This window comes from Bubalus bubalis, chromosome 21, assembly GCF_019923935.1.
Source record: "Bubalus bubalis isolate 160015118507 breed Murrah chromosome 21, NDDB_SH_1, whole genome shotgun sequence".
Lineage (NCBI taxonomy): Eukaryota > Metazoa > Chordata > Mammalia > Artiodactyla > Bovidae > Bubalus > Bubalus bubalis.
In genome coordinates, this window is record NC_059177.1 from 12,524,947 (window position 1) to 12,548,794 (window position 23,848).

At 43.4% G+C, this 23,848-nt stretch overlaps 1 protein-coding gene across 11 annotated transcripts in view; it reads left to right on the forward strand.

Annotated features, from left to right (window-relative positions):
* Window positions 1-23,848, forward strand: part of CCR8 (C-C motif chemokine receptor 8) — a 137,641-nt gene that overhangs the window by 42,947 nt on the left and 70,846 nt on the right. The window contains exons 3-4 of one of the 11 annotated variants that reach the window (XR_003105761.3): window positions 11,970-12,146; window positions 13,166-13,336. The exons of the other annotated variants lie outside the window; for them this stretch is intronic. The gene's annotated coding sequence lies outside the window, so the exon portion shown is untranslated. Of the gene's footprint in view, window positions 1-11,969; window positions 12,147-13,165; window positions 13,337-23,848 lie in introns of those variants that run through there. 11 annotated transcript variants of the gene reach the window in all.

Genomic DNA, 23,848 nt, shown 5'->3' on the forward strand with positions numbered 1-23,848 from the left:
AGATCAATGGAGTAGAATCAGGAGTTCATAAGTAAATCTGTGTTTCTATAGTTAATTGATTTTTGACAAGGATGCTGAGGCCATTCAGTGGGGAAAGAATAGTCTTTTCAACATACGATATTAAGACAACCAGATAGCAACATTTAAAAGATGTAGCTGGATCTCCTACCTCATATCACGTATAAAAATTCAATAAAAATGGGGACTTCCCTGGCGATCCAGTGGTTAAGAATCTGCCTTGCAATGCAGGGGATGCATGTTTGATCCCTGGTTGGGTAATTAAGATGCCACATGCCCCGGAGCAGAGCAGCTAAGCCTGCACTCTGCAACTAGAGAGTCCCGGCTGCACGCCACAATGAAAGATCCCATGTGCTGCAGCTAAGACCCACACATCCAAATAAATACATATTTTTAAAAATTAAATAAAAATGGCTCAAAGACCTAAACATAAAAGCCATAATTCCAAATTCTTAAAACATAGGTGTATATTTCCATCACATTAGATTTGACAATGGATTCTTTGCTATGACACCAAAAACATAAGCATCAAAAGAAAAAGATCAGTTGGACTTCATGAAAATTAAAGAATTCTTCTGCTTCAAAAGACACTATCAAAGAAGCAAAAACAACCCACAGAATGGGAGAAAATTTGCAAATCTAGGATGTGTAAAGAATGCTTACAACCAATAAGAAGAAGACAACCTGGGGACTTCCATGGCAATCCAGGGGTTAAGACCGCACTTCACTGCTGGGGGTGTGGGTTCCATCCCTGGTCTGGGAACTAAGACTCCACATACTGTGTGGTGCGGCAAAAAAAAAAAAAAAAAAAAGGACAACCTAATAAAAATAGACAACATATCTGAATAGATATTTCTCCAAAAGAGAGATGTAAATGACCATTAAGCACATCAAAAGATGATCAACATCATTAGTCATCAGGGAAATGGAAATGAAAACCACAGTGAGAAAACAACTTCACACCCACTGTGATGACTAGAATCAAAATAAGACAATAAGTGTTAACAAGAATGTGAAGTAAGAACCCTTGTTGGGTTCCACATTGCCACTGGGTATGTAAAATGGTGTAGCCGTTTTAGAAAACAGTCTGGCAGTTCCATAAAAAGTGAAACATAAAGTTACCATTTGACCCAGCAATTCCATTCCTAGGTATATACCCAGGAGTACCCAAGAGAAAGGAAACTATATGTGGAAATAGAAATTTGTATATGAATGTTCATAGCATTATTCATAATAGTCAGAAAGTGGAAACAACCCCAAAGTCCATTAACTGATGAATAGATAAACAAAATGCAGTCAGTCCATAGAATGGAAAATTATCCAGTCATAAAAAGGAATAAAGTACTGATAATGCTTCCTTCTTGGAAGAAAAGCTATGACAAACCTAGACAGCATATTAAAATGCAGAGACATTACTTTGCCAACACAGGTCTGTATAGTCAAAGCTATGGTTTTTCCAGTAGTCATGTATGGATGTGAGAGTTGGACCATAAAGAAAGCTGAGCGCCAAAAAACTGATGCTTTCAAACTGTGGTGTTGGAAAAGACTCTTGAGAGTCCCTTGCGCTGCAAGGAGATCCAACCAGTCCATTCCAAAGGAAATCAGTCCTGAATATTCATTGGAAGGACTAATGCTGAAGCTGAAGCTCCAATACTTTGGCCACCTGATGCGAAGAATTGACTCCTTAGAAAAGACCCTGATGCTGGGGAAGATTGAGGGCAGGAGGAGAAGGTGACAACAGAGGACAAGATGGTTGGATGGCATCACTGACTCAATGGACATGAGTTTGAGCGGGCTCTGGGAGATAGTGAAGGACAGGGAGGCCTGGCGTGCTGCAGTCATGAGACTGTAGAGACTGAACAGCAACAACTGATACTGCATGCTGCAACATGGATCAATCTTGCAAACATAAGATTAAGTGAAAGAAGACAGTCAAGAACGCAGATAAGATCTCATTTATATGACATTTCCAGCATAGGCAAATAAACTCCAGTACTTTGGCCACCTGATGCAAAGAGCCGAATCATTGGAAAAGACACTGATGCTGGGAAAGATTGAAAGCAAAAGAAGGGGGTGGAGTGACAAACGATGAGATGGTTAGATGGCATCACCAACTCAATGGACATGAATTTGAGCAAACTCCAGGAGATAGTGGCAGACAGAGGAACCTGGCGGTGCTGCGGTCCATGGAGTTGCAAAGAGTCACACACAACTTAGCGACCGAACAACAACAGGCAACTATACAGAGACAGAAAGTGGATTAGTGGTTATTTAGGCCTAGGGTGAAGGTTGATGAGAAGATTGGAGAGTGATGTCTAAAGGGGAATGGGTTTCTTTTTGAGGTGATGAAAATGTTCTAAAATTGCTGGTGTTAATGGTTGCACAACTCAGTGAATATGCTATAAAACAATGAATTATATGATACATGAAATGTATTTAGATAAAGTTATCCTTATCTGGTTCCATGTTAATATCTAACTCTATAACGTCATGAGCACCTGCGAGGACTCCTGTTTCACTCAGAAGAGAAAGAGAGGCGTCTAAGGTGGTCTGGACTTGGGGCCTGGATGAGTAGAAGGATCAATATGCTGTAAGCCAAAAAGGGGAATACTGAGAAGGAGCAGGTTTTGAGTGGAAGTCAGGAAGGTAGTTTTATTCACAATACTTCGAGAAATTTATTAATACATAAGCAGAGGGAGAGGTTGGGGAAACAACAGGACATACAAATCTGCAGTTTGGGAGAGATACCCAGGCTGGGAATATAAATTTCAGAGTCATCAGCAGATGGAGAATGTTTAAATCCATGAAGCTGAATAAGCAGCTAAATATAGACAGATCATAGAAAGATCAGGACAGAGCTTTGGGATGTCAAAACATTAGGAAATTGTGGAGACAGAAAAGGAAACGGAGAAAGAACATCCAGTGAGATAAGAAAAAAACCAAGAAAATGAGCAGTTCTGGAAGCAAGCTAAAAGAGTGAGTCTAGGAACAGAAAGCTCAGTTGTGTCAAATGCGGACTATAGGTTAAGATGAGAACTGAGGCTTGACCATGCGGCTTAACAGTGTTGTCAGTAACTGGCCACAGCTATTTTGGTGACATCACGTGGGCAGAAGTTTGACTGGAGTGCATTTCAGAGAAAATGGAAAGAGAGGAATTAAGTAGAGAAGAAAACTTTTTTAAAAAGAGTTTTTCTGTGGAGAGGAAAACTGTTTTTAAAAAAGGTTTTTCTGTGAAGGAGAACAGAGAAATGGAATTTCTGTGTTACAGAAGGGGAAGTGGTATCAAGAGGCACTTTTAATTTTTTTTTAATTTATTTTTGGCTTCATCGTGCAGCTTACAGGATCTTAGTTCCTTGACTGGGAATTGAACCCAGGCCCCCAGCAGTGAAAGCACAGGGTCCTAACCACTGAACCACCAGGGAATTCCCAAGAGTTGTTTTTTTTTTTTTTTAAATTAAGGCTTCACAACTTATTTTTCTGCCAGTTTTGTTTTTAATTGACGTTTTTATTTGGAGTTAATAGTAGATTCATGTGCAGTTGTAAGAAATAGTGCAGAGAGATCCTGTCTAACCTTCTACCTGGTTTCCACAAATGGCAGCGTCTTACAAACCATGGTTCAAACTAGGAGAATGACATTGACAGAGACAGGATACAAAGCATTTCCATCACCACAAGGATCCCTGATGTTGTCTTCAAGGGCCACACCCTCTCCTTAACCACAGCAACCACTAACCTGTTATCCATTTCTGTAATTTAAAACATTTTTTTCAATTGAAATATAGTTGATTTACAATGTTGTGTAGGTTTCAGGTATACAGCAAAGTGATTCCGTTGTTCATGGCATCAACATATTTTTTTTTTGCATTCTCTTCCTTTATAGCTTATTATAAGACACTGAGTATAGTTTCTTGTGCTATGCAGTAGGTTTTTGTTGGTTGTCTGTTTTATATATAGCAGTGTGTATATTTTAACCCCAGACTCCTAATTTATCCCCCTCTCATTTTTATAATTTTGTTATTTCCAGAATAGTATTATATGGTAGAATCATAGACTTTTGGTATTGCTTTGTTTTTCACTAGGCATAATTCTCTGGGGATTCTTCCAGGTTGCTGCATGTATCAATACTCCTTTTCTTTCTACTACTGAGCAGTAGTCCTTGGTACTGAAGTGCCACAGTTGGTTTCATCATTCATCTGTTGGAAAACACCTGGATTGTTTCCAGTTTGGGAGCTACCACAAATACAGCTGCTTTGAACATTTGTATACAGATATTTTGTAACATAAATTTTCATTTCTCTGGGATAAATTCCCAGAAGTACAATTGCTGGGCCATATGGTAGTTGCATGTTTAGTTTTTAAAGAAATTGCAGACTGCTTTCCAGAATGTCTGTACCGCCAGAAATGTATGGGTGATCTAACTTAGCCATATCCTTGCAAGCATTTGGGGATGTTTCTTACTTTAGCCATTCTGGTAGATGTATAATAGTACCTCATTGTGGTTTTATTTCACATTTTCCTACTGGCTGATGATGTAAAACATTTTTTCATGTGCTTGTTTGCTTTCTATGTGTCTTTAATGAAATGTCTTTTCATATATTCTGCCCATTTTCTAATTGAATTGTTTCCTTTTTTGCTGTTATTTTAGAATTTAAAAAATTATACTAATGTTAGTCCTTTGTTGAATATGCTGTGTGCAAATATTTTCTGTGTAGCTTGTCGTCTTATCTTCACAGAGGCTTTATATATATATATATATATATATATATATATATATATATATATATATTTTAATGGAAGGATATTTGCTTTACAGTATTGTATTGATTTCTGCCATACATCAACATGAATTATCTGTAGGTATACATATATCCCCTCCCTCTTGAACCTCCCTCCTACCTCCCACCCCATCCCACCCATCTAGGTTGTCACAGAGCCCTGGTTTGAGTTTCCTGAGTCATACAGCAAATTCCCACCTCAGCAGAGTCTTTTACAGAGCAAAAATTTTATATATGATGATGTTCAGTGTGTAGGATTGATTTTCATTTTATGGATTGAACTGCTGCTGCTGCTGCTAAGTCACTTCAGTCGTGTCCGACTCTGTGCAACCCCATAGACGGTAGCCAACCAGGCTCCCCCGTCCCTAGGATTCTCCAGGCAAGAACACTGGAGTGGGTTGCTGTTTCCTTCTCCAATGCATGAAAGTGGGAAGTGAAAGTGAAGTCATTCAGTCGTGTCCGACTCTTAGAGACCCCATGGACTGCAGCCCATCAGGCTCCCCCATCCATGAGATTTTCCAGGCAAGAGTACTGGAGTGGGGTGCCATTGCCTTCTCCATTTGGTATCAAATCTGAGAACTCTTTGCTTAACCCTAGATCCTAAAGATACTATCCTAGGCTTTTTTCCTAAAAATCTTATGGTTTCATGCTTTACATTTAAATTTGTGATCGGTTTTGAGCTAATTTTTGCATAAGATGTAAGACTTAGGTTATATTTGAAGTGAATTTCTTGTAGATGAAATATGGTTTAGTCATGTTTTAAAATCTCCTCTGCCAATCATCTTTTAATTTGTATTTTTAGTCCCTTTTCATTTAATGTAATTATTGATATGTCAGGACTTAGGTCTGCTATTGTATCTTTCGTTTTCTTTCTCTTTCTCTCTCTCTCTTTTTTTTTGGTTTCTGTTTATTGTCTTCCTGTGGAAATTGTTTACTTAACACTTTTTAGAAATCAATTTTGATTTATTTATAATGTTTTGAGTTTATCTTTTGGCAAAGCCTTTTTAGTGGTTTCTTTGGGTGTTGCCTTGTATATCTAATTTTTCACAGTCAACTGATGTTGACATTCACCAGTTTGAGTGAAATATAGAAACTTTGTCTCCCTTTACATCCTTTTGTCCTCCCCCCATTTATAATATAATTGCTTTCAATATTTTTTCGACATCCATTTAGAACCACATGAGACAGTGTTATAATTTTTGTTTCAGTTATCACACCTAATTTAGAAAACTCAAAGAGGATAAGAAAAATATATTATATTTACCTCTATTTTTGCTTGTTGTGTTTTTTCTTCCATTTTGATGTTCCAAAGATTTTTCTTTTGTTGCTTCTTTTCCATTTAGAGAACCTCCTTTAGCCATTCTTTAGGTTGGCTGTGCAAGCAACAGAGTCTTAGGTTATCTTCAGTTGACAACGTCTTGATTTCCTATTCATCTCTGAAGGATGTTTTCATTCGGTGTAGGATTCTGGGTTGAGTTCTTTTCTTTCAGCACTTTCCTTCTGGCCTTTGGTGTCTGGTGGAGACAATCAGAAATCCACTGTCCTTTGAATTGTTTCTCTCATCTGAAAGTTGTCATTTCTCTTTTTGCTGCTTTTGAGATTTTTTTTCTTTGCTTGTAGTTTTTAGAAGTTTGACGATTATGTGTTGATGTGAATTCTTTTGGTTCTCCCATTTGGAGTTTACTCGGCTTTTTGAATCTGTAGGTTAGTATCTTTTGCCAAACTTGGGAAGCTTTCAGCCATTCAAGTACTTTTCAGACTTGCTCTCTTTTTCCTTTCCTTCTGAGGAAGAAGACCTGAATGTTAGATCTCTTATAGTCTTGAATGTCCCTAGGGCTCTATTTTTTTTTTTCAGTTAATTTTTTTCTCTGTTGTTTACTCTTCATATTCACTGATTCTTTCTATTGTCCCTTCCATTCTTCAGTTTAACTCATCTGCTGAGTTTTGTTTTTGGCTATTGTATTTTTCAGTTCTAAAATTTCCATTTGTTTCTTCTTTATAATTGTAATGTATTTGCTGAGAATTTATATTTCCTTGCTGAGGACTTCTGGTTTTTTTTTCATTTGTTTCAAGCTTGCTTGAAATTGTTTGTTCCAGCATTTTTATGATGGTTGCTTTAAATCATCGTCAAAGATGTCTAACATCTTTGACATCTTGGTGTTGGCATCCACTGATAATTTTTTTATGCAGTTTGAGATTTTCCTGGTTCTTGATATGGTAAAAGATTTTTTTTTTTTTTAATTTATTTGACTACACTGGGTCTTAGTTGTGGCATGTGGGATCTAGTTTCCTGACCATGGATCCAACCTAGGTCCCCTGCATTTGGAGCATGGAGTCTTAGCTGCTGGACGACTAGGGAAGACCCCTGATGAATGATTTTTAGTTGAAACCTGGACATTTCGGATACTGTAAGACTCTGGATCTTATTCAAACCTTCTATTTTGGCTGACTTGCTTTGACATCACTCAAGCAGGAGAAGGAGTGGTGTTGCCTCCTTACTGCTGGTGAAGGAAGTCTTCCAGGTTCCCCACTTTTCGACACCTGGGAAGGAAACTCCCCGTTACTGATGGGTGTATGTGAAGTTTTTGGCTCCCACCCAACCTCTGCTGATAACCTCCTTGTCCAGAAGGAGGGAAGAGGTAGAAGGGCCTTGTTACTGCGCCCTACATGACCGCCACTGACACGACAGAGAGCATGTGGCCTCGTTCTCACTAGATAGTGGAAAGAGCCCTGACTGTCTGGCAGGCTTCCACGGACATCACCGCAGTGGGAGGGGGAGGCGGGCCTTGCTACCTCCTGGTGGGAGGAAACGTTCAGGCTCCCATGTGGTCTCTACCAACACCATGGGGCATGGGGATTGGAGGTAGGACTTATTTCAACCTTAGAAAGGTCAAACTCTAGAGCCTCCAGTGTACCCATATTCCCTCCTTACCTGGGTCATGACTCTGCTCCTAGAAACTGCAAGCCTTCAGACTCCTCCATCTTTGGAAATTGTTTAGTCTTCGACTAGTCTCCGTTCTCCCCTCTCCCTCCCTAGACCATTGGAAAGTGGATGCAGGGAGAGGCTTTCCATGTTGAGGAAAGGGAGGAAGGCTTTCCTTTTCTTTCTTTTATTTTGGCCAAACCATGCAACTTGCAGGATCTAGTTCCTGAACCAGGGATCAAACCTGCACCACTGCATTGGAAGTGCAGAGTCTTAACTGCTGGACTGCCAGGGAAGTCCTGGTTTTCCTTTTCTGCAGTTCTACCTTTTTTCTTTAAAAGGTGGGCATCTTTCACTACTTGGATTGATCTTCTGTTATGATGCCTGAAAAAGATTCAAACATGCTTGATAATCTCCCTGGCTAGTATAATTTTTTGACTTTATGCTAAGAGATTTTACGCTGCAGCCACTTTGGTTTACCTAACAAATCCCTTCTGTTAATATCCCTTAGTGTTGCCTGGCAGAAACCCCTTCCCCACTCTGGTTCACTCATCCACACCAACGGGAGAGAGACTAAGGGCCTTCCAGATATAAGTTCAGTTTTCATGTTAGTTTCCCCTAGTAGATGGTGAGCTCATTGAAGGCAGGGTCTTTCACTAGCCCTGCCTCCAGTCCTCAGTCAAAACTGCATGGGATCCTTGGAAATGATTTTGTAATCTGCATGCCTGTTCTTCCCCATCCAGGGGAATCTCAGATTGAGGAGGCAGGGAACTCTGGTCTAGGATTTGGAGAAGGAGCAGAGCATGCTCTGAGATGAGGGGGCTCTGAGGGGCGGCAGCTGGACACCTGCATTCTCAGAGTTTCCTTCTCTCTCCTGGCAGGAAATGTGACTCATGTCAGGCAAGTAAGTGAAGGGCATGTGAGGACCACAGAACTGTGCTGGAGACAAATGAACCAAAAAAAAAAAAAAAATTGGGGAAAACTGTTAACCTTAGGAGGTACTGAGAGAGAACTCAGTGATACTGCAGGGCAGTGTCCTCCACCTTGAAGAGTCTGGGTTTATGTTTCCGTGTAAAGGGGCCAAGGGAGGGAGTGGTTCTACTTCCTGCCCCGGACTGTGTACACTCAGTACACTTGTGAGACTCCAGCAACAAGTGGGTGTCTTCAGCTGAGAAGTGAGAAGAACACACCCCATGCTGGGAACTCTCCAGGGCAGTGCTCGCTCCTCCCATCCTGGGTTAGTGCAGCTGACCTGGTGAATTATCCTTGTTCTAGATGCAGAGGCTCTTAGCTGAACGGACTCCGGCTCAAGTGATGGTTACAGATGTACCTTCCTTGGGGAGCTTCCACAACCTAGGAGAAAAGGCATCAGTAGTGACTGATCAATTAGAGAAATGACATTTAAGGCTGTTCTTGTTAGACCTTGCAAGGGAGTTGACAACACTTAAGCAGTGTCTTCAGTGGAGAGCCTGGTGGAAATGTTGGGAAGCCAGGTCCCCATTTTCTTTGCTTCTGCATCTTCCAGGCAAGATCCTCCTCTAACTTTGCACTAAGAAATAGGCAAATATAGTAATTCTTGCCTCCTTCATTTATGAGTGGATAGACGGTATATGTGCCAAGCTAGTCATGCAAAAGCACACTTTATTTTCTCTTTTAACCACCAGGCAGGAATGATTATCTAAAGATGAATTTTATCTGGCTCTCACAGTGTTTTTTAAAAATATATATATAGTTATATATATATATTTGGCTGTGCCGGGTCTTCATTATTTTTCTCTAGTTGTGGCGAGCAGGGGCTGCCCTCTAGTTGCGGTGCTCAGGATTCTCGTTGGGGTGGCTTCTCTTGCAGAACACAGGCTCTAGGGCATGGGGCTTCCGTGGTTGCGGCCCCCGGGCCCTGGAGCACAGGCTCAGTAGTTGTGGCTCTCAGGCTTAGATGTTCCACAGCATGTGAGATCTTCCCGGACCAGGGTGGAACCCATGTCTCCTGCATTGGCAGGTGGATTGTTATCCACTATGCCCCCAGGAAGCCCCCTTGTAGTGTTTTTAAAAAACAATTTGAATTGACTGCCAGTTTAAATCAGGCTATTTCATTTAAAATCCCTATTTCCACATATTAAAAGTCCTAAGCTACCCAAAGTCACTGTGTCTTGGAGATGCATTGTAGCTATTGTCTTATGATGGGATATGCTTGCTCCAGTTTGCTGAAGACCCCCATTGCCCTACCAGCTGCCTCACTCCCGTTAAGTCGCTTACCTGGCCTTTGTCAGCATTTGGGTCTGTGACTCCTGCTTTAGTGGCTATTAGGTCACATAAGGAAACTCTGCGCAGGAAGAAGTCTAAATTCCTGGGCTTTGGGGACCACCTGAGGCATATCAAGGCCCCCAGGGTAAAATAGAAAGGGTACTCCTTATCTAACAGGAAAACTAAAATTAAGTAACTAATCTGTAGATGTGAGATAATTATTAAAATAGTCCAAGACACAGGTAATAAAGGGATGGACACCAAACATCCAAACTTCTTTACTGGAACCAAAGTAAGAGCACAGGGGCCTCTGTCCTCCCTTTGCCTTCCTATCCATGCACCTGTCACAGGAGACTATAGTGAGCTGTTAATGGGTTTGCCTCTCACTAAACCTCATGTTTTTCCTCTGTAAAGAAGCCAGTAATCCCTCCTGCTACACCCTGGCACCCAGTCTCCTGTGAAGGAATCCTATATAAGAAAGGGCTCTACCACCTGTAAAGTGCTCTGTTGTTAATTACCAAATAATGGTTAAGGTCCCCTTCAAAGCATACCCTAAGACTGCTGCTGAGTTTGTTGGGAGAAACTGAATTCACTTCAAATCAACCAACCTGTATTAGAATGTCTACATTGCACTGGGTCCTGTAATGGTTAATTTTATATGTCAACTTGGCCAGGCTGTGGTATCCAGTTGTTTGGTCAAACACCAGTTTAAATGTTGCTATAAAGGTATTTTTTTTAAGATGATATCCTTGTTGTTTAGTCGCTAAGTCCTGTCCGATTCTTTGCAACTCCATGGACTGTAGCCTGCCAGGCTCCTCTGTCCATGGGATTTCCCAGACAAGAATACTGGAGTGGGTTCCCGGGCCCTTTTCCAGGGGATCTTCCCAACTCAGGGATTGAACCTCTGTGTCTTGCATTGGCAGGTGGATTCTTTACTGCTGAGCCACCAGGGAAGCCGCTTTTAAGTTGTTATTAACATTTAAATCTGTGGGTTTTGAGTAAAGCAGATTACTCTCCATAATGTGAGTGGGTCTCATCCAGTCATTTGAAGGCCTTTAACAAGAGCACTGACTTCTGCTGAAGAAGAGGGAATTTTGTCTCCAGACTGAACTGCAGATTTCAGACTTGCCAGTTCCTATAATCACATGAACCAATGTCTTAAATCTCATATATGTATGTGTGTGTGTGTGTGTGTGTATAACTAATAGGATATGTATGTATATCTCCTGTCTGGTTCTCCTGCTTTCACATAACATGATTTTCTTATTTAATGTTCACAACATTCTCTCAGAAGTAGCTATTGTTGGCTTCGTTGTGCATTTTCTTTTGAGAATGCTGAAAGGACAGAGAGAATTTAAGAAATCTGCCCAGGTCATAGGAAAAACAAATGTCCGAAGGCAGACATGTATGGAGGCAGAACCACCACATGGAGTCAGAGCTGAGACAAGCCCCAAGTGTGGGCAGGAGAAATGGGCGCTTTACCCTCCAGATCCTTCTGTCCCGTCATTCTCTGTCATGCAGTCCTTCTTGGTTCCCCTGCAAATAACTGTCATCTGGAGACCACTGGGGAGCCACGCTGAGCTGGACAGTGACAGTATCCAAAGCAGGCAGAGACCCTCTACAGGGGGTGTGTATGCAGCCTGGACATAGGCCTTGGAGGCAGAGGTGGTGGGAAACTCCTCCTTTCAGGGTGAGATTACATCTAATTTTCTTCATTGCCCATTTTTTTTTTTTTTCACTTTTGGCTATGCTCTATGGTATTTGGGGTCTTAGTTCTCTGACCAGAGATTAACCACCAGTGAAGTCCCCATTGCCCAATTCTTAAAGTTGCAAGTGATGGAAACTTAAATTGAAGTAAATATGAAAGGGAATTTACTGCCTTATGTAATGAAAAGGCCAGGAATTTGGGTGTGATGGGATCTGGGTTCCTGAGCTATGTCATCAGGAGTGTTTGTGTTTCATCATCAGTGGGTTCTGCTTTTCTTTGTGTTGGCTTTTTTGTCCAGCAGATTCTTCCTAATGGTAACAAGACAGCGGTGAACATATCTACATTTCCAGCCCGCCAACTGAAGCTCTGAGAGAGAGGGGACACCTGCTTCCAGCAGTGACCACAGTGTCCTGAAATTGACTCTTACTGTGCCATCTTGGAACAGATGTATGCTCATGACCAATCTTTGGGGCCAGAGGTGTGGAATATGATGTGTTCCCCACAGCCTAGAGTATATCAAAGTGTTTTCTGACTTTCTGACATAAAAGAATTCACAAAGGTAGCACTTAATATGTTTACCTAACTGAAAATTAGGAGTTTGGGTGTCAACATTCATGATAAACAAAAGTGAAAACAGAAAATGGGTCAAAAGTATTTGCCAGTCATGGCTCATAGTCTGAGTATAAAGAGCACACATATTGATAGGAAAAACACTAGCCCGATGACTTAGAAAAATGGACATTTGGCAGTCCCACTTAGGCATCCCAAAGGCACCTCTCTCAACCTCTCTTTGTCTCCACAGAGATCAAACAAATGTGGCAGGTGGTTAAAATGGGTGAATCCCGGTAAACGTTATATGATGTTTATTGTAGTACTCATTTAACTTCTTAGCTTTGAAATTTTTCAAAATAAAGAGTTGGGGGAAACAAGTGAAAGAAACTTTCTTAATTTTAGTTCTTAATCTAGTTAAATATTCTGGCTTTTTCAAAATCTGAAGATGAAAAAATTTGAAGTGAATTTCCCCAGAGTTCCTCTTCCTATTTCTGTAGATAGAACAACAGTTCTTGTCTGAGACAGGGACAGCTGGGTGTTTTCAACCTGGGTAAAGCCCAAACAACACCAACCAGCAGGTTGAAAGAGGAGGCTGTTATAACTAAAACATCCAGTTACTTGCTAATAACTCAAGAGAGAAAGTACCCTCTTTTTACTTTAAAGGATGGAAGTTCCCAAATTAAAAGCAACCTCCTGGAAAGAGAGTAGCTGAGTAGTAACATGGTCCTGCGTTCATTTCCCAGTCTGGCCGTTTTCTGCTCGTGTGTGCATGCTGAGTTGTTCAGCTGTGTCTCTTTGCAACCCTATGGACTGTAGCCCACCAGGCTCCTCTGTCCATGGGATTTTCCAGGCAAGGATACTTTGGTGGGTTGCTGTTCCCTTCTCCAGGGAATCTTCCTGACCCAGGGATCAAACTCGAGTCTCTTATGTCTCCTTCATTGGCAGGTGGGTTCTGTATGACTACCGCCACCTGGGAAGCCCTTCTGCTCGTGGGACGCAGCCAATAATGATCACCACCACCTCCACCACAATGAATATTCATGGAGCACCAGTTATGCGCCAGGTCCAGATCTAAGAACTTTATAGCTATGAATACATGTTAATTAATTTAATTCATTCATGTCATTCAGTTAATTATGAGGTGAATTATTACTGTCACACTCACTTTATGGAGGAATAAATTGAGTCTAACAGCGTTGAGAGCTTGCCCCAGATCTTACAGCTGGTAGGTGAAAGATGATATTTGCACTGGGCTGTGACCTCTGGAGCTCCCCCTTGTCACTATTACATGGTGTGATCTTTCAGACATAGCCTTTGGAAAAGAGTTACAGCAAAAGGCAGCTGGCCAGTGGTTTAGTTTTGAGGAGGGACTGGTCCGTGTGCATGTGAACCTTTAATACCCTCAGCAGAGCAAACAGGAGGTTAATCATGAGGTTACCCTTATGACTGGGCTGTTCCAGGGGTGGTGTCTGCAGGGGAACCAACCTCAGTCCACAAAATGGAAGCTTCTTTATAAAGAACAAGATGAAATTCCATCCAAGTAAGTTCTGGGTGGCAGGTGGATCAGCCAGCAAGTTCCGGGGGGCCAGCCATCCCATTGTGGGTATGTGTCTGAACGTCCTCCTCCTTGTAAAAACCCGAGGGCCTGCGCACCCCTTGGCCAGACTGTCTCACCTTTCTCCATGGGTAGCAGAAGAGGCACCCATTAGTGGATTTCACATCAGCTCAGCTAGAAAGACTCCCCGGGGCAGGAACCAGTCACAGATCCTCTCAGGGAAGGGGGGAAGCGAGCTTGGGAAAGATCATGCACTTGACTTTATCAACCAAAAGTTGTGCCTCAAACCCTGTAAGGGTAGCAGCCAGCACAGTGGTGTGACTCTGACTCGGACAGACACTGTGAGTGGTCCTTCAGGCTTTCAGGGCTGCCTTGTGGTGAGTGCCAACCAGGCCAGTGGTGTGGAGGGCTGCAGACTGCCTTGCCACCATCCCCTAGCTCAGTGCCTCGGCGCAGCAGACACACACGCAATGGCAGTTCTCTCTTTCAGTCGATTTGTGCTATGCTGCTGGCAGTTCCCTTGGTGGGAGGATGCCACTCTTTGGGGTGTAAATGTTTCCCAGACTGCTCTACCTCGGCCGGTTCCTGAAATGAGAAGCACGGGGAGGAAGTCAGCCCGTCCTGCAGAGTGAAAGGCTCGTGGCACCCCTCTTGTCCCCTCAAGCAGAGAGGGGCCCCTGCTGGAGTAGCCTCTCTTAGCCTCACCTCCCAGGGCCTTGGACTGCTTTCAGGACAAGTCATGGCATCTTTTGTCCAGTTTTAGAAAGATGCTATTTGGATTTTGCTCATAGCTATGAAAATAAATACGGGATTTATAATGCTGGGGTTTGAGGAAGGGTTTTGCAACTCACACCCCAAAGGAGAAGTATTAGCTTCCTCAGCTTCCCCCTGACAGTGGAGATTAATGTCCCTCCACCACAGTGATGACTAACAGGCAGTGGGGACTAAAATAGATCTCCATCATGCTGGGAGGGGAGTGAGGGCGCCCAGCTCCCCCTGCTTCTTGGCTGGCAGGTGTAGGCAGGATGCTGACTGGCAAACTCTCCCTGCGAAGCAAGCCAGGCACATGTCCTGTGGGTGGGGGCAGTATATGGCCACGATTCGGGGGGCAGCCTCCTGCATGGACCGCATTGCCCCAGAGGTCCAGCCTGGGGAGGAGGGGGCATGGAGCAGCTGGTCCAAGGCTTTCCTCCTCACATGAGGGCCCTCCAAGCCCTTCCTGCCATACCTCTCCCCTTACTCTGCAGCTTTTCTGGCTGGGCTTGTGGCTGGAGGGCAGCACTGCAAAGAGAAAAGGGAAAGGATGAAGAGGGGGAAAAGAATAAAGCCAGGAGGGCTGTTCAAGTAGATGGAGCACGGAGAGTGGGGAGAAGGAAAGTGGTCCCAGAGGGTGGGAAGCTGGGGGCGTTTGTGGAGGCTCAACTCAGGTCTCTTAGATGCACTTCCACCAGAATCAAGCAAATTCTTAAACTCTTACAACAGCAATTGTGGCATGAGAAGGTGCCCTCAAACCTCCAACTGTGGGGGTGTAATTGACCGCTGTGCTCCGAGGCGGCTCCCCGCTCAGGTGATGAATGTGGCATGGACATTGGGCAGGTCCACCTTCGGCAGAGGGGGGCTCCTCTGACAATGACTTTGGCTCCATGACACCCCAGTGCCCTTGCCAAAATCGTCGTTTCCTCTCTCCAACCGAGGGGACACACTACATGATGGTCTGAAGGCTCTCTCAGCCCCCCTGGCTCCCCCACCTCCCTTACAGCCGTTTCCTCTAACACATAGCTCTCCTATCCAGTTCCTTCCCGTCTTGGCATCTGCTTCTGTGACCCCCTCTGCTATTAATAGCAGAAAACCCTAACACTAAGTACTAGTGTTATGTTTATTTTACACCCGAGAAAACCAAGGCACAAAAAGGTACAGTGAATTGCTTCAAGTTTTGCAGCTAGTATGTGGCAGAGCTGAGACTTGAACCCACCTGCTAAACCACCACACTGCTCTTACCATCTCACTCACGGGGCAGCCGATCCCGAGTCACGTTCAGAGGTGAACTCACGGTCACTTGGCTAGCGTGGCCCAGAGACCCTAGGGAACACGCGAGAACTAATGACACCAACCCTCAGTGGTCTGGTGTCCCAGGTGCCCTGGGGGAGGGTGGCATCTTCCTATGGCTTTCTGGAGTCACGGGGGCATCTCCCAGGTGTCAGGGACAAGACTGTTCTCTGATGGCATTCCCCATGTCAGCCAGACATCATCAACCACTTCCGGGCGTCCATGTCTTCCAGGGGTTGTCAGGAATGAGCTCTGAGGCTTCACACAGACCAGCCTTGCTTCCTTCAGGATCTGGGCAAATGGTCTTACTCCTGAGAGGGTCTGGTAGGTTCTCTGGAGGCACTGGGGCCTGACGCCTGTTTTTCCTTCTCCACATCTTTCACATCTCGGGGCCCAGGAACCTCTGCACAGAGGCAGCTCCCTGATAGGTCATGTTGTCCTTCTTCACCCTCCTGTTACTAGGGAAGAAAAAGGTAGCAAATTGTGGTTTTTGATTTAAGAAATAAATTTAATTCATGCAAGTGGTCCATCCTCAAAAAAAATGAGTCATAAATATAGAAGTGCATATACTTCTTTAGATATGTTTAAATATAGTACACAGTGTCAAACTAACTATAGCTACTTCCACGACTGAAGCAACTTAGCACCACACACACACACACACACAACTTCACGTTGCCTCCTGGTCAGCCACATGTCAATCGTTTGTCAGTGGGAACTTGGTCACTGTTTTTCTTTTATCCCCTAGCTTTATTGAGATATAATCTACATATAACATTGTGCAAGTTTGCAGTATTCAGCATGATAATTTGATACCCATAGGTATTTGCAAAATGATGACCACAGTAAGGTTAGTTAACCCATCCATCGTCTCACATAATTACCTTTGCGTGTGTGGTGAGAACATTTAAGGTCTGTTCTCTTGGTAGATCTCCAGTATACAATGCAGTGTTGACTCTCATCAGCAGGCTGTACATTAGATCCTTAGAACTTACTCATAGCTGGAAGCCTGTGCACTTTGACCAGCGTCTCCCCATTTCCCCACCTATCAGGCTGTGGCAGCCACCATTCCACTCTCTGTTTCTATGAGTTCAGCCTTTTAAGATTCCACATATAGCTGAGATCACACAGTACTTGTCTTCCTCTGGTCTGACTTACTTCACTTGGCATTATATCCTCAAGGTTCATCTGTATTGTTGCAGATGTTGGATTTCCTTCTTTTTTAAGGTGGAAGAATATTAAATTGAACACACATGCCACATCTTCTCTATACATTCATCCACCTATGGTCTCTTGGTTGCTTCCCCACCTTGGCTGTTGTAGATAAGGCTGCAGTGAGCATGGAGGTGCACATATTTCTTCAAGATACTGATTTCTTTTGCATATATATCCAGAAGTGGAATTGCTGGATCATATGGTGGTTCTATTGTCAATTTTTTGAGGAACCTTCATACCATTTTCTTTTACCACCAACAGTACAAAAAGGTTCCCTTTTCTCCATATCCTTGCTAGCACCTAATCTCTTTTCTATTGACAATAACCATTTTAACATATGTCCAGTGATATCTCATTGTGGTTTTGATTTGCATTTCTCTGATGATGAAGCTTTTCATGTACTTGGCCATTTGTATGTCTTCTTTGGAACAATGTCTATTCAGGTCCTTTGCCCATTTTTTAACCAGTTGATCACTATTTTTCTTGCTCTATTCATTTTACCACAGTAAACCTTTCCTAGGTGCTATGCTATGCTTTGTCACTCAGTCATGTCCAACTCTTTGTGACCCCATGGACCGTAGCTCACCAGTTCTTAGGGATTCTCCAGGCAAGAATACTGGAGTGGTTGCCATGCCCTCCTCCAGGGCATCTTCCCAACCCAGGGATGGAATCCATCTCCTGCATTGCAGGTGGATTCTTTACCATCTGACTCACCAGAGAAGCCCATAAACCTTTCCTACTTTATTAATATTTTTCACATTCTGAATAGCAGCTGCTGACATCATGCAGCATATGTCACTGAACACAGAAGTCATATATTTCCAAGGATTCACTCATGTTACCTACAGAGCAGAATAACATCTCTTGCATCCTCACCCTCTCCACCCTTCATATTTTGATAAACAAAACTGGATTCATGAAGATGCATGTAAAATTTCAGGTCCCATGTAGGTCCCATGGTGGGTCTAAACCTGCACATGCAGCTCTGGCACTTTGGGAATCACCATGGGTTGCTTGCAATACCTGTGCATGTGAGGTCTCAAGGTAATGCATCTTCACCCCTTTCCACTAATGAAGAGGGAAGAGAACTGAGGGGCACATGAGCAAGTTTCTAGACAGTGATGTTAAGGCCAGTGGGGTTTGGGAGAAGGGGACTTTAAACTTTTAGGCAGGGCTTCCCTGGTGGCTCAGTGGTAAAGAATCCATCTGCCAGTGCAGGAGACCCGGGTTCCATCCCTGATCTGGGAAGATCCCACATGCCATGGGGCAACTAAACCCATGCACCACAACTATTGAGCCTGTGCTCTAGAACCCAGGAGCCACAATTACTGAAGCCTGAGCACCCTGTATGCTCCACAAGAGAAGCCACCGCAGTGAGAAGCCCTTGCACCTCAACTCGAGAGTAGCCCCTGCGTGCCGCAACGAGAGAAGCCTGCACAGCAGCGAAGACCCAGCACAGCCAAAAGTTAAATAAATGAATAAATAAACTTTGGGGCAGCAGAGGACAAGAGTTGTGAGCCTGGCTTGAGGCCCTGCCTTGTGCTAGAAACCATCACAGCTACTTGTACCACGGTCTCTTTTCTCCTCTGAATATAGCTATCACCACCCCATTTTTTTTGATGAATAAACTAAGGCCCAAAGCAGTTAAGTAATATCCAAAAACCAACACTCTCAGAATAGAAAGTGCCTAACCTCCAAGTCCAGGTTCATTGGGGAGGAGGGTGGATCTTTACAGACAAGAGAGTAGCAACATGGCCTTGGCATCCTTCTGGCATCATTGGAGACTCCGTGAAGTCGGAGATGCCAGGCCCTGTGACTGGACATCTGTAATACTTGGAAGGAGGGGGAGTCTGTGTGGCAGGTGTTCTGTTAGCCTGGAGTGACCCAAGTGACCAGGGCGACAAATAGAACTTTCCCGAAAGATGACCTGGGCTCCTTGTGCTTCCTGAATTTGCTCTGATGTCGTATCTGGAGTCTGTACATAGTGTTTTTGGCTCTCCTCTTTTGCTGGTGAAGGCACAGGAGATTTCAGACACAATCCACATTCTTCACTGCTGCCGTTGTACCATCTCCAGACCAAGCATTTCAAAAATCCTCCTCTTCTAAGGATCTGGTACCGTCTTACTGGTTCATACCTCTTTGGGTAATATACCTGGATGCCTTTAGGAAGTAGCCAAGTCGAATGTGATAAAAACTCCAAAGAATTGGCGTTGGCATCAGCTGCCTATGATTTTCCCCGGCCTGTGAGCATCTGTCTGTTAACTCTGAGTAATGATGGATTAATGCAGTGTCATTTCTGCTCCCTCTGAGCAATTTACATTAATGACCTTGATAAATATATTGTAGCTAAGAGTCATTTTCTTGATTTGCAGGTTAAAAAACATCTGGCTATGCACTCTACTGTATATAAAATAGATCAACAACAAGAACCTACCGCGTAACACAAGGCACTATATTTAATGTCTTTTAATAACCTCCCAGTAGATAGTTTGGGGAGTTAGTGGGGAGGTGGGAGCCACTGGGTAGTCATGAGAGGAGAAGGGACATAATCTGATTGGATATTAAGAGGACTCCCTGGGATGTGGTGTAAGGAATGGACCATGGAGTGGAAACAGAGAGGAGTGTGGAGTTGTCTGGGAGAAGGAAGGTAATACATTGGATTGAGGACAGTGGGGGAAGTGATGGGGAGAAATCTGCAGCATCGGTTTTGCAGAAGGTGCTGTCTGTCTGGGACTTGCTGGTGTGTTGGAAAGAGGGGCATCCAGGATGACTCTGAGCTTTCTGACCAGAGCAACTGGAAGAAGGGAGTTGTCCTTTACTGAGACAGTGAAGAGTGCATGGCTTTGCAGTGATGCTGGAAGATACTGTTGTCCAAGGGAAGCTGTTACAGAATTGAATGTTCACATCTGGCCTCAGGAGGAGTCTGGGCTGGAGAAAAATGTTTGGGCATCATCAATGTGGAGAGATGGTGTCCAAAGCTTTGCAATGAACTGAGATCTCCAGGGGAGTGAATGTAGATAGAGAACAGAAGAGATCTGGGGACTTAACCTTGGGGACCTTGATGTTTTGAGGCCAGGGAGGTGGAAATAACCAGTGAAGGAGACTGTGAAAAAAAAGGCAGTGAGGTGGTCAGAGAACTGGGGGAGAGAAAGTGGTATCTCCAGCGCCAAATGGAGGAGGAAGCGATCTATGTTGTCAAATGCTCTGGTGGGTTGATAAGGTGGGGCCTGACTGTGGCCCATAGGATTGAGCCACATGGAGAGCATTGGTGATTTTGACAAGAGTGTGTCTGAAGGAGTGGGAAGAAGAAAGGTAAGGAGAGAATAAGGTCCAGGGAACAGGAAACAACTCTTAAGTATCTCTGAGTGGAGAAGAGATTTGAGACAAGAGCTGAAGGAGATATGGAATCAAGAGGAGGGCTCTAAAATGAGAGGTATCTGGCCTCCTGGTATTATCCAGCAGAGAGAAGAGATTCACTGTGCGGGAGAAACAAGACAAATGCAGGAAGACACTCCTTGGGGAAGCAGGAGGGAAGGGATCTCTTACACAAGTGAAGAGTTTGGCTTTAGATAAGGGCAGGGATGATTCTTACCTGGAGGAAAGGAAGAGTACACGGGCACATCTGCAAGTCGGTGGGAAGATGTGGTCGTGGGAACCTGTGGACACTCTTTTCTATTTCTCAGTGGAGTAATAGGCACTTTTGAAACAGGCACTTTAAACGAGGGAAGTGTTAATTAGCCTTTTGTTATTAGGCTTCTCACCTTGGCAGCCGGACATCCTCTTGCCCCCAAACAGTGCTGCCTGGATAGGTCAAGGAGTCCTTAGGGTTGTACTAATGGAGTTCCCTGACTGATTGGAGCACCACTTCTGCCAGCCAAAGCCCAAATCCAGAGTGTCTGCAAGTTATTGTGGTATGGATTTCTAATCAAGTCACTGCCATATAAGATATAAATAATTTGTGAGATGCAACCCAGAAAGAATTCATTGGAGAATTCTTTTTTTCTTTTCCAATTTAATTATTTTTTAGTTGAAGGATAATTGCTTTACAGAATTTTGTTGTTTTTTGCCAAACAGAAACATCCATAGGTATACACATGAAGATTTAAATAAGGTTGCTTATGTTTGTTTTTGTTTTCTTTCTTTCTTTCATTTTGCAAGTACCGAGCTCTACATTATATTGAGATGGCTGCATCCCAGTGTATTCAAAATGATAATGGATGCATTGAAAGTCAACCTTCCTGCAACCAACTGTGCTAAACCTTGAATTAATTCTTTCTTTGTTGCCTCTTGCAGATTGTTTATATTTCATATAGAAGTCAATATTTTAAGCATTCAAATTACAGAAGGACTTCAGGGGTACCCAGTTCATCTCTATTTCTTCTCCGTCCAAGACTCTCTTCCCTTCTTAGAGTGTCATTACCTCCTTCTCTTCCTAGATTTTGTTGGGATTTCCACCCCCCCTAATTTTAAAATTGTGGCAAAATATACATAAAATTTACTATCTTAAATTTTAGGTGTACAAATCAGAAATATTAAATACACTCATATGGGTTATACACCGTCACCACCATCCTTCCCCATAACTCTTGCAACACTGTAAGTCTATACGCATTCAGCAATAACTTCCTATGACCCCTTCCAGTAGGCTTTGCATGTCTCAGATGGCCTCTCCTTAACGCAAATGCTAAGTCATCTCTGTTTCCTTAAAATAACTTGTGGTGTTATCGGTCACTTTTGTGTATTTGGCTTTTAATTAAACAATAGTTGATTTACAATGTTGTGTGAATCTGCTCTACAGCAAAGTGATTCAGTTGTACCTATGTACACCTTCTTTTTTAAATATGCGTTTCCATTATGGTTCATCATGGAATAGTGAACAGAGTTCTCTGTGCTGTGCGGTGAGGCCTTGCTGTTCGCCCTTCCGTGTGTGATGGCTTGCATCTGCTGACCCAGTCTCCCAGCCCATCTCCTGCAGCCTCCACCCCCTCGGCAGCCACAAGTCTGCTCTCTGTGTCCCTGATTCTGTTTCTGTTTCATAGGTAGGTTCATTTGTGTCATATTTTAGATTCCATGTGTAAGTGATATGACATGGTATTTGTCTTTCTCTTTCTAATTTACTTTCCTTAGTATGCTAAGGAAGTTGCAACCCTGTTGCTGCTCGTGACGTGATTTCGTTCTTTCTAATGGCCGAGTAGTATTCCATTGTCTATCTATTCCTCTGTTGATGGACAGTTGGGTTGTCTCCCTGTCTTGACTATTGTGAACAGTGCTGTAATGAACATAGGGAGGGGTGCATGTATCTTTTTGGATTAGAGTGTTCTCTGGCTATGTGCCCAGGAATGGGATTGCTGGATCGTGTGTGTGTGTGTGTGTGCTTAGCTGTTGGGGCTCCTCCTCTTTGCAACCGAATGGACTGTAGCCTGCCAGGCTCCTCTGTCTGGAATTTTCCTGGCAAGAAGACTGGAGTGAGTTGCCATTACCTACTCCGTGCTGGACCATATGGCAGCTCTGCTTTTGGTTTTCTGAAGAACCTCCACACTGTTTTCCATGGTGGCTCTCCTAACTTACATTCCTACCAACAGTGTAGAAGGGTTTCCTTTTCTCCACACCCGCTCCAGCATTTGTTAAAGAGATTTCACTGATGGCCATTCTGACCAGTGTGAGGTGATACCTCATTGTATTTTTGATTTACATTTCTCATTTGCATTTTTCTAATAATTGGCAATGTTGAGCAGTTAGGTCTGTTGAGGTCTTCTGCCCATTTTTCAGTTGGGTTGTTTGTTTTGTTGTTGAATTGTGTAAGCTGTTTTGTATATTTCAGAAATTAATTAAGCCCTTGTTGGTCACATCATTTGCCAATACTTTCTCCCATCCTGTAAGCTTTCTTTTGTGGGTTCCTTTACTGTGCAAAAGCTTATACATTTGATTAGGTTCCATTTGCTTACTTATACTTTTATTTCTATTGCCTTGGGAGTTTGATTCAGTTCAGTTCAGCCGCTCAGTCGTATCTGACTCTTTGCAACCCCACGGACTGCAGGACACCAGGCCTCCTTGTCCATCACCAGCTCCTGGAGCTTGCTCAAACACGCGTCCATTGAGTCAGTGATGCCATCCAACCATCTCATCCTCTGTCATCTCCTTTTCTTCCTGCCTTCAGTCTTTCCCAGCATCAGGGTCTCTTCCAATGAGTCAGTTCTTCGCATCAGGTGGCCAAAGCATTGGAGCTTCAGCTTCAGCATTAGTCCTTCCAATGAACACCCAGGACTGGTCTCCTTTAGTATGGACTGGTTGGATCTCCTTGCAGTCCAAGGGACTCTCAAGAGTCTTCTCCAACACCACAGTTCAAAAGCATCAATTCTCCAGTGCTCACTTTCTTTATAGTCCAACTCTCACATCCATACATAACTACTGGAAAAAACATAGCTTTGACTAGATGGACCTTTGTCTGCAAAGTAGTGTCTCTGCTTTTTAATATACTGTCTAGGTTTGGGCACAGAGCTCCTGAACCCTTTATAATTTCCTAAGTGATAAGAACACCAGGAGTATCTTTTATTTAGTGAGATACTCTGAGTGGCTGCTGGGTGGTCATTGAAGACCAGCCTTAGAATTTGCTTGATTTTGTGCTTGAAATTTTCAGCTCTACCTCCTATCCTCCAGAGAGAGGAGGGGGACTGGAAAAGAAATGGAGTTAATAATTGATCACACAAAGTAAAGAAGCTTCCACAAATTCTCAGGAGTATGGGGTTCAGGGAGCTTCTGGGTTGGTGAACACATCCATGTACCAGAAGGGTGACACAGCCCAACTCCACAGA